Genomic DNA, 10,699 nt, shown 5'->3' with positions numbered 1-10,699 from the left:
GAAATGCTTTTCCTTGCACCTGTACACGTAGGTGCTTTTTGAGGCTCCCCTACTGTTTTTTGTTTTGTTTTTTGAGACGGAGTCCCAGGCTGGAGTGCAGTGGCACTCACTGCAACCTCTGCCTCCCGGGTTCAAGCTATTCTCCTGCCTCAGCCTCCCGAGTAGCTGGGATTACAGACACACACCACCACGCCCAGCTAATTTTTGTATTTTTAGTAGAAATGGGGTTTCACCATGTTGGCTATGCTGGCCTGGAACTCCTGATCTCAAGTGATCCGCCTGCCTCAGCCTCCCAAAGTGTTGGGATTACAGGTGTGAGCCACCGTGCCCGGCCTTCACTACTTTCTGAGGTTCAGCTTTTGTGTTGCTGCCCGCTAAATGCCTGACACAGCCCCTCCCCACTTAGTATTTTTCTCATCACTCTATTTTATTAACCTAATAGCTACTTTTACTATCTGAAAAACAAAAGCAGACTCTGTTATTGCCAGGCACAGTGACTCACGCCTGTAATCCCAGTATTTAGGGAGTCATAGATGGGAGGATAGCTTGAGCTAGGAATTGAGACCAGCCTGGGCAACATAGCAAGACCTAGTTCTCAAAACAAAAAAAACAACAAGGCTGGGTGCGGTGGCTCAAGCCTGTAATCCCAGCACTTTGGGAGGCCGAGACTGGTGGATCACGAGGTCAGGAGATCGAGACCATCCTGGCTAACACGGTGAGACCTCGTCTCTACTAAAAATACAAAAAACTAGCCGGGCGAGGTGGTGGGCGCCTGTAGTCCCAGCTACTCGGGAGGCTGAGGCAGGAGAATGGCGTAAACCCGGGAGGCGGAGCTTGCAGTGAGCTGAGATCCGGCCATCGCACTCCAACCTGGGCGACAGAGCGAGACTCCGTCTCAAAAAAAAAAAAACAACAACAACAAAACAAAAAGACAAAAACAAAACACTCAGTTATTTATTTGGTTCATTTTTTAAATTTAATCTTATTTTTTTGAGACAAGAGTCTCCCTCTGTCCCAGGCTGGAGTGCAGTGGCGCGATCTCGGCTCACTGCAACCTCTGCCTCTCAGGGTTCAAGCGATTCTCCTGCCTCAGTCTTCTGAGTAGCTGCTGGGATTACAGGCGCACACGATCACACCCAGCTAATTTTTGTATCTTTAGTAGAGACAGAGTTTCACCATATTGCCCAAGGTGGTCTCGAACTCCTGACTCAGGTGATCTGCCCGCCTCAGCCTTCCAAAGTGCTGGGATTACAGGCGTGAGCCACCATGCCTGGCTGGTTATTTATTGGTTTATCTGCTTGCTATCTCACTAAAGTATCCACACCAAGGCCAGGTGGGGTGGCTCATGCCTGTAATCCTAGTACTTCCTGAGGCTGAGGTGGGAGGATCATTTGCAGGAGTTCAAGACCAGCCTGGGCAACAGAGTGAGACTGTCTCTACAAAAACAAAAAAATACAAAAAATTAATCGGACATGGAGGCACACGCCTGTAATCCCAGCTCCTTGGGTGGCTGAGGCAGGAGAATCACTTGAACCTGGGAAGCAGAGGTTACAGTTGTGCCACTGCACTCCAGGCTGGGCGACAGAGTGAGACTCCGTCTCTAAATTAAGTGTCAGCACCATGGGAACAGGAAACTGGTTTTGGTAACCACTTTATCCAGTGACCCTAGCACACAGTAGATGCTTAATAAATGTTTGCTGAAATAATGCTTTTTTTACTTTTTTGAGACAGGGTCTTATTCTGTTGCCCAGGCTAGAGTGCAGTGGCACAATATCTCAGCTCACTACAAACTCCGCCTCCTGGGTTAAAGTGATCCTCCTGCCTCAGCCTCCCAAGTAGCTGGGATTACAAGTGTGTGCCACCACGCCCAGCTAATTTTTTTTTCGTTTTTAGTAGAGACGGGCTTTTACTACTTTGCCCAGGCTGGTCTTCAACTCCTTGGCTCAAGTAATCCACCTGCCTTGGCCTCACAAAGTGCTGGGATAACAGGCGTGAGCCACAGCACCTGGCCAGAATATAGTAATATTTTTAAAATGTATTTTAATATGTGATACTTAAAAAAAAAAAAAAACCTGGGCTATTTTAATTGGTTGATTCTTTCAGTTAAAACTGTGGAATTCTGTTGAATTTCTCCACAGAAACTCCATTGGAATTTTTTTCTTCTTTCCTTTGAGACAGAGTTTTACTCTGTTGCCCAGGATGGAGTGCTGCGGCAAGACCACGGTTCACTGCAGCCTTAAACTCCCAGGCTCAAGCAGTCCTCCCACCTCAGCCTCCCGAGTAGCTGGGACTACAGGCATGTGCTACCATGTCCAGCAGGTTTTTCACTTTTTGTAGGGACAGGGTCTCTCTATGTTGCCCAGGCTGGTAGCAAATTCCTAGGTTCAAGTGATTCTCCTGCCTCAACCTCCTAAATACTGGGATAACAGGCATGAACCTCCATTGGAATGTTTAAAAAAAAAAAAACAGGCCGGGTGCGGTGGCTCAAGCCTGTAATCCCAGCACTTTGGGAGGCTGAGGCGGGCGGATCACGAGGTCAGGAGTTTGAGACCATCCTGGCTAACACGGTGAAACCCCGTCTCTACTAAAAAATACAAAAAGCTAGACGGGCAAGGTGGCGGGCGCCTGTAGTCCCAGCTACTCCGGAGGCTGAGGCAGGAGAATGGCGTAAACCCAGGAGGCGGAGCTTGCAGTGAGCTGAGATCCGGCCACTGCACTCCAGCCTGGGCGACAGAGCGAGACTCCGTCTCAAAAAAAAAATTTTTTTTTTTTTTTTTTGCGACAGAGTCTCGCTCTGTCACCAGGCTGGAGTGCAGTGGCACAATCTCGGTTCACTGCAAGTTCCGCCTCCCGGGTTCACGCCATTCTCCTGCCTCAGCCTCCGGAGTAGCTGGGACTACAGGCACCCACCACCACATCCGGCTAATTTTTGTATTTTCAGTAGAGATGGGGTTTCACCGCATTAGCCAGGATGGTCTCAATCTCCTGACTTCATTATCCACCTGCCTCGGCCTCCCAAAGTGCTGAGTTTACAGGCATGAGCCACTGCACCCGGTTCTAAAATATTTTTATTGTGGCCAGGCCCGGTAGCTCACACCTATAATCCCAGCACTTTGGGAGGCCAAGGCAGGCAGATCACCTGACGTCGGGAGTTCAAGACCAGCCTGACCAATATGGAGAAACCCCATCTCTACTAAAAATACAAAATTAGCCAGGCATGGTGGTGCATGCCTGTAATCCCAGCTACTCGAGAGGCTGAGGCAGGAGAATCACTTGAACCTGGGAGGCAGAGGTTGTGGTGAGCCGAGATTGCGCCATTGCACTCCAGCCTGGGCAGCAAGAGCGAAACTCTGTCTCAAAAAAATATATATATATATATAAAATTGTAAAATAAAGTGTCCATAGATGCATACACACAGCCAGATTCAAGAAACCACGTAAAACAAATGTATAGGCCGGGCGCAGTGGCTCAAGCCTGTAATCCCAGCACTTTGGGAGGCCGAGACGGGCGGATCACGAGGTCAGGAGATCGAGACCATCCCGGTTAACACGGTGAAACCCCGTCTCTACTAAAAATACAAAAAACTAGCCGGTCGAGGTGGCGGGCGCCTGTAGTCCCAGCTACTCGGGAGGCTGAGGAAGGAGAATGGCGTAAACCTGGGAGGCAGAGCTTACAGTGAGCTGAGATCTGGCCACTGCACTCCAGCCTGGGCGACATAGCAAGACTCTGTCTCAAAAAAACATTAAAATTAAAATTAAAATTTAAAAAAAGTATACTCTTTCCCTAAGCAGCCTGAGGTGATCTGGGAAAATGGTTCGCTATTCACTTGACCCAGAGAACCCCACAAAATCATGCAAATCAAGAGGTTCAAATCTTCGTGTCCACTTTGAGAACACTCACGAAACTGCCCAGGCCATCAAGGGTATGTATATACAAAAAGCCACGAAGTAGCTGAGAGATGTCACTTTGTAGAAACAGTGTGTACCATTCCAACGTGGAGTTGGCAGGTGTGCCCGGGCCAAGCAGTGGGGCTGGACACAAAGTCAGTGGCCCAGAAAAAGTGCTGAATTTTTGCTGCACATGCTTAAAAACGTAGAGAGTGGCCAGGGGCGGTGGCTCATGCCTGTAATCCCAGCACTTTGGGAGGCTGAGGTGGGTGGATCACCTGAGGTCAGGAGTTCAAGACCAGCCTGGCCAACATGGTGAAACCCCATCTCTACTAAAATTACAAAAGTTAACTGGGTGTGGTGGCACATGCCTGTAGTCCCAGCTACTAGGGAGGCTGAGGCAGGAGAATTGCTTGAACCCGGGAGGCGGAGGTTGCAAAGCCGAGATTGCACCACTGCACTCCAGCCTGGGTGGTAGAGCGAGATTCCATCTCAACAAAAAAAAAAGAAAAAGAAAAAGAAACACAGAGAGAGAGAGAGAGAAAGAGAGGAAGAAAGAGAGGAAGAAAAAGGAATTTTGCTTGCATGGGTGAGGGAAGATGCTTTTAGACCTCTAAAATAACTTCCGTCCTCCCCCCCATTCTTAATACCCTGGGTGTTCATGGTAGAAAACGTGACCCTTCTCTGTCCCACCCTATCCCAGGCTGAGGCTTGAGTCAGAAAAGAAAAGAGAAAGGGAGAAGGAGGTTCCCGGCCACTCCAGAAGGCATGTGAACCCCTTGGGAGCCACTTTCAGCTCCTTTGCCATTTTGAGGGCCTCCTGGAAACTCCAAGGCACCCCTGCCCCCATCTGGAATGCCCAACTGCCCAGAGAGACTGTGCCTGTCTCTGAACATGTTGGTTTTTTTTGTGAGACAGAGTCTCGCTCTGTCGCTCAGGGTAGAGTACAGTGGCGCAATCTCAGCTCACTGCAACCTCCGCCTCCCGAGTTCCAGCAATTCTTCAGCCTCAGCCTCTCCAGTAGCTGGGATTACAGGCACCTGCCATCATGCCCAGCTAATTTTTTGTATTTTTAGTAGAGACGGGGTTTCACCATATTAGCCGGGATGGTCTTGATCTCCTGACCTCGTGACCCACCCGCCTCGACCTCCCAACGTGCTGGGATTACAGGCGTGAGCCACCACGCCCGGCAGAAATTTTTAAAAATTAGCTGGGCATGGTGGCATGTTTCTATAGTCCCAGCTACTCAGGATCCTGAGATGGGAGAATTGATTGAGCCCAGGAATTTGAGGCTACAGTAAGCTATGATCACACCACTGCACTCCAGCCTGGGCCAAGAACAAGACTGTCTCAACCAGGGTGAAGTAGCTCATGCCTATAATCCCAGCAATTTGGGAGGCTGAGGCGGGTGGATCACTTGAGGTCAGGAGTTCGAGACCAGCCTGGCTAACATGGTGAAACCTCGTCTCTACTAAAAATACAAAAGTTAGTCGGGTGTGGTGGCACCCGTCTGTAGGCCCAGCTACTTGGGAGGCCGAGGCGGGAGAATCTCTTGAACCCGGGAGGTGTAGGTTGCGGTGAGCCAAGGTCGCGCCACTGTACTCCAGCCTGGGCGACAGAGCGAGGCTCTGAGTCAAAAATCATCATGATCGTTATCATCTCCACTTCTGCCTTGACTTACTCAGTCTTCACGAGCCGCCAACAGCGGCTTTGAGCTTCCTCGCGGGAGCCTGGGATCAGCGGGAAAGGAACGCGTCAGAGCGGCCTGAACAGCTGCTCTCGGTTTCGCCACCAGAGGGCGATGCTATCTAGGGTAACCCCCCGGGGTCCGCCGTTGTCAAACCCGGTATATACAGAGAAGGAATTTGCAGGGTGGCGGGGGGAATCTATCTCTAGCTTTTTCTTATTGTTGCAAAAATAATTTCTCAAAAATAAAAATAGGACGGGCGCGATGGCTCACGCCTATAGTCCCAACACTTTGGAAGGCCGAGGCGGGTGGATCACTGGAGGTCAGGAGTTCAAGATCAACATGGTGAAACCCTGCATCTGGCCGGGCGCGGTGGCTCAAGCCTGTAATCCCAGCACTTTGGGAGGCCGAGACGGGCGGATCACGAGGTCAGGAGATCGAGACCATCCTGGCGAACACTGTGAAACCCCGTCTCTACTAAAAAATACAAAAAAAACTAGCCGGGCGAGGTGGCGGGCGTCTGTAGTCCCAGCTACTCGGGAGGCTGAGGCAGGAGAATGGCGTGAACCCGGGAGGCGGAGCTTGCAGTGAGCTGAGATCCGGCCACTGCACTCCAGCCCCGGCGACAGAGCAAGACTCCGTCTAAAAAAAAAAAAAAAAAAGAAACCCTGCATCTACTAAAAATACAAAAATTAGCCAGGCATGGTGGCCAGCACCTGTAATCCCAGCTACTCAGGCAGTTGAGGCATAAGAATCCCTTGAAGCCGGAAGGCAGAGGTAAGCTGAGATCGCCCCACTGCACTCCAGCCTGGGTGACAGAGAAAGATGCTGTCTCAAATAAATAAATAATAAATAAATAAATCGTAAATTACAAAACAATAACAAGCTTTAAAAAATAGCCTGGGCGAGGTGGCTCACGACTGTAATCCCAGTATTTTGGGAGGCCAAGGTGGGCAGATCACGAGGTCAGGAGATCGAGACCATCTTGGCTAACACCGTGAAACCCCATCTCTATTAAAAATACAAAAAACTAGCCGGGCGAGGTGGCGGGCGCCTGTAGTCCCATCTACTTGGGAGGCTGAGGCAGAAGAATAGCGTGAACCCGGAAGGCGGAGCTGGCAGTGAGCCGAGACTGCGCCACTGCACTCCAGCCAGGGCGACAGAGCGAGACTCCGTCTTGAAAAAAAAACATAAATAAATAAAAAATAAAATAAAAGAGGGCACAGTTTTGGGCACCTGTAATTCCAGCTAGTGAGCAGGCTGAGATGGGAGGATTTCTTGGGCCCAGTAGTTCCAATCCAGCCTCGGCAACACAGCGAGACATCCCACCACCACCACATGTGCCTTCCCCCGCCACCGTCTTAAAAGAGAGAGAGAGATTCAAAGGTTTGGAACTAAAGAGAACTAGGTTCAAATCTTTTTTTTTTTCTTTTTTGAGATGGAGTCTGGCTCTGTTGCCCAGGCTAGAGTGCACTTGTGCGATCTTGGCTTATTACAGCCTCTGACTCCTAGATTAGAGTGATTCTCCTGCCTCAGCCTCCCAAGTAGCTGTGAGGTAGTGCTCACCACAACGCCCAGCTAATATTTTGTATTTTTAGTAGAGACAAGGTTTCACCAGGTTGGCCTGGCTGGTCTCAAACTCCTGATCTCAGGTAATCTGCTCACCTCAGCCTCCCAAACTGCTGGAATTACAGACATGAGCCACCACGCCTGGCCTAGGTTCAAACCTTGACCCTTCTGAGCTGCGTGACTTGTCCAAATTCCTGAAGGTCTCAGAAGCTCAATTTATCTCCTTTCTGGGGCCAACTTGAGGTTGAGATAAAATGGATTACGCAAGTGTCTGATGGTGTAAAGGTGGTGCTAAATAAATGTACACTGCTACAGTTATTATTTCCTTAGTGACTTCACAGCTGTTTGCTCTGCAATGTTCAAGTTCCCAGACTGGAAGGAACTACGGGGAAAGGCTAATGGGAGAGGGAAGAAAGGCAACCCCATTCCCTTCTGAGCACCAGCCCAGATTCTGAGTCATCCTTTCTGCCCTGAGTGTTTGAGGTCCTGCCCTTGGGCTGACCTTTCTTGGTGACCTGGATGTGAGTACAGTGTGGCAGGAAACACTGTGGTTAGCTTCTGGGGGTGGTAGAGGCCAGTCACTGGACACGATGTGCCATTACATAGTCCTAACAACCTTGTGGGCTTGTCTGAGAAGAATCCTGCATGTCTCAAACCAGAGAGAATTTTTCATGCTCTTCCTTGAACCTGAGTCATCTATTTCCTGTACACTTTGTCTAGGACTCTGTCAAGCATCTCTCAGTCTTAGGACCCCTGCTCCAGGAATCCTTACCTGATGGGATTGATGTCTTTTCTATGCTCTTCCAGGCCTGTGTGCTTACCCCATTACAGCATTGATCATCTAGGATTCAACTTATGTAGTTAAAATGATCACCATTCATGGTGCCAATGAGCAAACAGATATCATGTGCCTCCTGATATCATACACTGAGAAGAACAGAGTATCACTGCCAAAAATGCCTAACGGGCACCTTATGGGAAAGAAACATCAGCATCAGACAAATGCAAAGCGGAGGACATGCTACAAATAACTGGTGTGTACATCTCAAAAATATCAGTGTTTGGCCAGGCATAGTGGCTTATGCCTGTTGTCCCAGCTACGCAGGAGGCCGAGACAGGAGGATCACTTGAGCCCAGGAGGTTGAGGCTGCAGTGAGCTGTGACCTCACTGCTGCATTCCAGCCTTGGTGACAAAGCGAGACCGTGTTTCAAAAAATATCAGGGCCCTGCCAGGTATAGGGAATGCACCTGTATTCCCAGTTACTCAGTAGGCTGAGGCAGGAAGATTGCTTGAGCCCAGGAGGTTTGAGACCAGCCTGGGCAAGATAACAATGACCCTGTCTCAGAAAAAAAAAAAAAAAAAAAGGACCAAACGGACATGACAATGAAATGCAGTGGATGATCTGGATGGGGTCCTGCTCATTAAAAAACACGGCTGTGGGCGGGCGCAGTGGCTCAAGCCTGTAATCCCAGCACTTTGGGAGGCCGAGACGGGCGGATCACGAGGTCAGGAGATCGAGACCATCCTGGCTAACACGGTGAAACCCCGTCTCTACTAAAAAAAAAAATACAAAAAATTAGCCGGGCGAGATGGCGGGCGCCTGTAGTCCCAGCTACTCGGGAGGCTGAGGCGAGAGAATGGCGTAAACCCGGGAGGCGGAGCTTGCAGTGAGCTGAGATCCGGCCACTGCACTCCAGCCCGGGCGACAGAGCAAGACTCCGTCTCAAAAAAAAAAAAAAAAAAAAAAACACGGCTGTGATGCTTTGCGTGGTGGCTCACGCCTGTAGTCCCAGCGCTTTACAGTGTATCCAGGCGGATCATGAGGTCAGAGTTCGAGACCAGCCTGACCAACATAGTGAAACCCTGTCTCTACTAAAAATACAAAAATTAGCTGGGCATGGTGGTGTGTGCCTGTATTCACAGCTACTCAGTAGGCTGAGGCAGGAGAATCACTTGAACCCAGGAGGCTGAGGTTGTGGTGAGCTGAGATCATGCCACTGCATTCCAACCTGGGCAACAAAGGGAGACTCCATTGTGGTTTTTTGTTGTTGTTGTTGTTGTTGTTTGTTTGTTTGTTTAACAAAACAAAACAAAATCAGCTATTTCCGGGCACAGTGGCTCATGCCTGTAATCCCAGCTCTTTGGGATGCCAGAGTTGGAGGACCGCTCGAGTTTAGGAGCCCAAGTTCGAGACCAGCCTGGGCAATGCAACAAAACCCTGTCTCTACAAAAAAATACCAAAATTAGCCTGATGTGGTGGCATGTGCCTGTAGTCCCAGCTGCTCAGGAGGCTAAGGGAGGAGGATCACTTGAGCCCAGGAGTTGGAGGCTGCAGTGAGCTATAATTGCACCGCTGCACTCCAGCCTGAATGACAGAGTGAGACCCTGTCTCCAAAACAAAACAAACAGAAACACAAACCACAGCTGTTTAGGTCATGCTTGACACAATTGATGAAACTGGAATATGGACCATAGATTAGGTAACGGTACTGTGTCAGGGTCAGATTTCCTGAAATTGTTAGCTGTACTACAGTTATATAAACACTTTTTTTTTCTTAGTAAAGGGCAAAAGGCACACATTATGTGTGCAATATAATCTTAAGTGGGTCAGAAGAAGAAGATGTACAAAAAAGTGTGTATTATCTCACCCTCCATAAGTGCATTATATAAATATATATGCATACGTCTATGTGACTGTATTTTATCTATCTATGCACTTATGTATTACGTATACATGTGTGTGTGTGTTGTTGTTTTGTTTCTTGTTTTGTTTGTTTGTTTGAGATGGAGTCTTGCTCTGTCACCCAGGCCGGAGCGCAGTGGTACGATCTCTGCTCACTGCAGCCTCCACCTACTGGGTTCAAGCGATTCTCTTACCTCAGCCTCCCGAGTAGCTGAGATTACAGCCACACACCACCACACCCTCTAATTTTTGTATTTTGAGTAGAGAAGTGGTTTCACCATGCTGGCCAGGCTGGTCTCGAACTCCTGGACTCAAGTGATCCACCCACCTCAGCCTCCCAAAGTGCTAGGATTACAGTTGTGAGCCACCGTGCTGGGCCCCAGCTAATTTTTTTTTTTTTTTTTTTTTGAAGTGGAGTATTGCCCTGTGGTCCAGGCTGGAGTGCAGTGACGCTATCCTCTGCCTCCCGGGTTCAAGCGATTCTCCTGCCCCAGCCTCCGGAGTAACTGGGATTACAGGCGTGTGCCTCCACGCCTGGCTAATTTTTACATTTTTAGTAGAGACAAGGTTTCACCATGTTGGTCAGGCTGGTCTTGAACTTCTGACCTCATGATCCACCCACCTCAGCCTCCCAAAGTACTGGGATTATGGGAGTGAGCCACTGCGCCCAGCCTGGCCCCAGCTAATTTTTTAAATTTTTTGTACAGACGGGGTCTTGCCATGTTACCCAATCTTGAACTCCTGGGCTCAAGCAGTCCTCCCACCTTGGCCTCCCAAAGTACTGGGATTACAAGCATGAACCACCTTGCCCAGCTTAATGGCATTTACATTTGTAGTGAAATACACATAACAGACCAGGCACGATGGTTCA

Source organism: Trachypithecus francoisi, unplaced genomic scaffold (assembly GCF_009764315.1).
Source record: "Trachypithecus francoisi isolate TF-2019V2 unplaced genomic scaffold, Tfra_2.0 Lachesis_group5, whole genome shotgun sequence".
In the NCBI taxonomy this organism is placed as follows: domain Eukaryota; kingdom Metazoa; phylum Chordata; class Mammalia; order Primates; family Cercopithecidae; genus Trachypithecus; species Trachypithecus francoisi.
The sequence above is the reverse complement of the archived record's forward strand: the minus strand, read 5'-3'. Positions refer to the sequence as shown.